At 38.8% G+C, this 5,174-nt stretch overlaps 1 protein-coding gene across 2 annotated transcripts in view; it reads right to left on the minus strand.

The window, feature by feature from the left end:
* Positions 1-1,049: 1,049 nt before the first annotated feature.
* Positions 1,050-5,174, minus strand: part of myh14 (myosin, heavy chain 14, non-muscle) — a 48,002-nt gene continuing 43,877 nt past the window's right edge. For both annotated transcript variants that reach the window (XM_080427005.1, XM_080427004.1), the window contains one exon: positions 1,050-5,174. This exon is cut by the window's right edge and continues 1,264 nt beyond it. The gene's annotated coding sequence lies outside the window, so the exon portion shown is untranslated.

The following is a 5,174-nucleotide window of genomic DNA, read 5'->3' on the forward strand; positions in this document are numbered from 1 at the left end:
TGCCCCTGGACAATGACTGGTTGTTCACTGATATTTTAGAGGACAGGAAGTCACCTGAGTAATGGGCAGGGAGGGTCATTTGTTACAGCATAATATATTCCCCAAAACTAGGAAGTGAATCATATGAACTAAGTCTATCATTTAGTGCTAAATTGCTATTATGTGCTGCAATTGATGCAAGGCTTCTCAATTGATGACAATGAATTAAGAGATTACAGTAGCTCTGGACAGACAGACAGACAGACAGACAGACAGACAGACACACACACACACACACACACACACACACACACACACACACACACACACATCTAATCAAAAACATTATTGCTTGATGAATAAACTAGTTACTACACCCAAATAATATATAGTAATTGAGCAAATTCGAGTGAAACTCTCTTGGGAATTCTGATTCTAAATAGATTCTAAATGTATTAGTCTTTGAATGCCTCTTCTTCATTCTACCATGTGAACTTCTGTGTGTGTGTGTGTGTGTGTGTGTGTGTGTGTGTGTGTGTGTGTGTACACTTTAACCATTCAAACCCCATATACTTCATTGACCGGAGTCCCCCAAGGGTCTATAGTAGGCCCCCTCATTTTTTACCATCTCTTTGCTGAAAATAGCCGACTTCACAACTTCTGAGCTTGTAGATTTGCTATTCTTGCTGAATGTTCGCTCCAGAATAGGGACACTAGGGTTCATGTGGTTAAACTGAAATCGATGAGCTCAACCTGGAAAAAATATGTGTTAAACAGCTGTAAAATGGCCTCATTCATGTAGAATGTCAGTGCTGTGTGTGTGTACCGAATGTAAAATAACTGTGATGGTGATATTGTGGTCCAATGTCTCGTTAGTAAATAAAACAAGATAGATTAAGTGTATTAACACTGTTAAACAAATCTCCTGCCATGTGTGTTGCTGTGTGGCTGTGATACACACTGTAGGGCAGATAAGACGTCATTGTGCGCATATGATGAGATTAGAGTGTTTGAAACCATGAATATGTGCACCATACCCCCCCCAAGAACCAAGCACAGGCACGCAGAGCTGAAAACCAATGACATATATTAAAGTCAGATTTTCTTCATAATTACAGCATCATGAACAAAATGAGTCTAAAACAATAAAACACATTTTCAAAAATGTTTCAAGTTCCACAGTAGCCATAAACAAACAGAGAGAGAGAGAGAGAGGGGGGAGAGGGAGAGAGAGAGATAGAGAGAGAGAGGGAGGGAGAGAGAAAGGATCAACACCATCGTTGAATACCCAAAGGGTATCAGACACACACACAGATCTTCAAGACAAAGTCAGCTTTACGATAACTGTATCTATGGATGTGGAAAGCTTATTCACACAGTGCATTCCTCTGTGATAATCTAGACACAATGTTAGCCCAGGCATCTGCTGACACAGCCAGTATAAATTGGTGAAATTGAGATTGGTCAACTTTGCCCTGAAGATCTGTGTGTGTGTGCGCGCTACCTTTTAAGTTTGGGTATTCACCACTGGAACGATATGACTTTGGTTTAACACCACAAATAAAATACTGAGAAGGCGCGTCCTTTCAAAAGATCTAGAAGATAAATGAACACCTTTGAAGAAGCACCGGTTTGATATCTTTCTACTGATGGACGTCTCGTTGCTGCAGTTTTAATCTCTATTTCTCAAGGATTTCATCCAATGTCACCTGAACACCAGATTCAGACAACGACATAACATTTGGAAATCATTACATATAAATGAGAACACAGTCCAAGTGACAACGGTGATAACATTGCTGTGATAACGACGTTTTGTCTCCAGCTCAGTTTACACCACGTAATTTCAACATCGTCTGTTTCCAACCCCTCTTATAGCAGATCAATAATTAGTAATCTGTTGATGTCTGTGTTTAATCCCCAACTAGTGGTGCATAAAGTGCAGCAATTTAACACAGAAACATACAAAAACACCACCCCCCACCCCACCCCACCCCCAACCTTCAAACAGAATCAATTACATATCACCAAAGAGAAAATCAAACAGAAAGAGAAAGAAAACCCCTCTGGCAGGACATTAAATATATGTCATTGTTGTTCAGTAGTCAAACAAGGTCGTTCCTAAGCCCAAAATCCACCCATGCTCTGATCTTTCTTCACTTGTTGCTAACATTGAATCAAGCTGAAAGCTGGCTTGGCAAGAAAGAAAAAAATAGCTTATCATATCTAAAAGAAAAACAGATATTTTGGACTTTAGGACAAGGCGGACATTGGGCCCTGGAGCTATTGTCCATTGACACAGGCTCACTGTCGTTTTGTTCGTCAGTGCAAATATTACTTTTGCATTGTAGCTTGGAGTTAAAGGTAGTGGTTTATTTGCTGCGCCTCGCCCTGTACACATTATAACAGAGACACAAAGGTAATCAATAATCAATTATCTTAAGCAGACAAACCCTGTTTACCTAATGATACAGGCCCTGTGTGGAATCAATGTCAAACACTTACTGCATTGTTCATTCCTGGCTCTATGGATTTCCAGAATGGAATTAAGAATAACAATTAAGGACATTAACGTATCTAGCAACCTCCATTGTCATCTCAATTCCACAGCCTTTGCATTATCTGCTCTTTGTCTCTCAAAAATAAAAGGTATAATCCACATAATTATGTAACAGATTTATAGTGAATTTAAGCAGCATATTGTCCTGGCCTGTTAAGACATTATTTAAAGGAGACATTACAATAGATTCCTGTACACACTCACAGCTGTCTGGCCTACAGGTCCGTGGGAGGTTTAGCAACAAACACACAAACAGGACATTTATTAAATGACACACAACAGAATTCTCACAACCATGTCAGGGACACTGAGATGTTTCTTAAATGGGGGGAAAATATTGCTCAAATCAAACCTTGTTTTTGTTTTGACAACAAATGCATCAATCAAATGTTATGATTCTTTAGCTTGAATAACAAATATTTTTTACATCAGAGATATGTATATCATATCGAGATATGCACTTGATAACAAAAAGTCGATTTGGACGATTCATCCCTCATTGCCTTCCGAATCTACTACTACTGCTATCTGGTCTTCTGGTCAGTTGCTCTACTGTAGGAGGCTTAAACAAACCCATACGGTCAAATCTCTGGAAGTCAGTGGAAAACCTTTGCACACCGCTACTGCTGTCAGCTACACTAGTCATTAAGCCTGAGTTTTACAGTAGATGCACACGGGTGTTGCGCACAGAAAATAGCAGATTTGCAAGCTCACAATGCATCGTGCTGCAATATGTTGTGAGCTTGTAGAACTGCTATTTTCGGTACGCAAAACGGGCACACAGTTAAGCATAAATCAGGCTTTACTGTAACTACTCTGTTTCACTACAAGTTGAAGTCCCTTTTCTCATCCATACGCCCACCATTTGGTTAAACACACACACTTCGTTTCAGTGGATATTTTACACAGTTAAAATTGATAAAAATTAATATTACATTGTACAAGATGCTTGTTTAAACAAAAACAAACAAAATATGTTAAAAGACAAACTTTCACACTTTTGTCCTCGTTCTCCACAGGTTGTTTTCAGAGTTAAAAGTCATTTTGCTGTCGTACACAACTTTTTCCTGTGAAAAAGCCAAAATGAAAAGGCAAACATTTCCCATTTCTCTCTAGCGGTGACATAAAACCTGATGGATCTAGTTCTCCACCAGTTAACCACTTTGACTTAAGTCTTCCGAAGTCGTTCAGCTCTCACATCGCAATGGAAACAGAAAACAAAAAACACTGACTTTGCCATGTTTACGCTTAGTTCCTCTATGTTGAGAATTTAGTCAAGTTCAGGCTAAAAAGAACAGAACCTGACATCAGTGCTGTCAATACCAGTAGTACTCACATTAATTAACCATAAGGACAGTGCTCGCCAACAAGACAAAAACAAAAACAAAGCAACAGGCAATCAATAACTTATTCATATTTAGATTGATACAAAGTATAGGAATCTGACTGCTTGTTGTCAATAAGAAGATAAGAAGCAATATGTTTAAGACTTTAGTTAAAGAAACTATCTAGTACTACCTTCCTACCTACCTAGCTACCTCCCTACCGCAATACCTAGCTATCATTACATAATATTACCTAACATTACTGGATCTATTGAAAAAGGTTATACTTTTTTAAAAACAAATCCTAAGTTGCTTTTTACGCCATAAGCATTTATGAAATTATGTTATTGTATTATATTACTGTGTCATAGCTATTATGACACTATATAATTATGAAAAATTCATACATATGATATGAAAAATTAATCTATATGTAAAGGGACTTGTGGAGTGAACCGTAGATACTGAGTTCATGTGTTCCAGTTGAGTTCCTCATGATTAGCCATGTTCAATTGAAAAAGTTGATGCTGGCTTTATCTGTTGTCTTTTCAATGTGACTTTTGTGATCAGATGCATCCGATCAAAACGTAGCTGTGTCACTATACGCGTGACACTTCAACGCGTCATATTGGATGTAATATTCCCAGGCAAAAAACGGAATGAATAAAGACAATCCGGAAAAAATGGCACTTGGTGCAAGAGAAAGCCTTCTTTATATATTTCTATTTTGTAATTGTGGCAGGGTGCGTACCACAGAGCAAATGAGTGCTTAATGCTGCTATTGTGCTACTCAGCGCTAGAGTGAGCATCGTCGATCTGGGTCTACAGCACATACTGTAAATAAAACACAAATCTACACACGCGTTGTGTAGGGAAGATGACGCAAGGCCAAAAGTTTATGATCCAGACATCGCCCACACCTCACTGGAGATCTCAACTATCTCGACATGTGGTCTGGCTCATCAGATCACACAATGCCAGCCAGATCTGGTCTGGGAGGATACAGACTGGACAGTTAAAACCTATATGGTTGACCGGAGTCCCTCAGGGCTTTATACTAGTGTCTTTTCTGTTTTTGCTCTACTTTAAATATCTTCGCTGAAATAGTTCTTTTATTTTCTGCGAACTTTATCCCCAGAATACGGATGCTGGGGTTTAAGTGGTTAAAACTACTTGCAGTAAACCCTATATACTTACTTTTGTAGTTGACCGGGGTCCCACAGGGCTCTTTATACTGTACTAGGTCCACTAGTATCTTTTGCTCAATGTTAACCCCAAAATAGAGATGCTAGGGATCATCACATGGTCAG

This window comes from Gymnoscopelus braueri (assembly GCF_963280865.1).
Source record: "Gymnoscopelus braueri genome assembly, chromosome: 4".
In the NCBI taxonomy this organism is placed as follows: Eukaryota; Metazoa; Chordata; class Actinopteri; order Myctophiformes; family Myctophidae; genus Gymnoscopelus; species Gymnoscopelus braueri.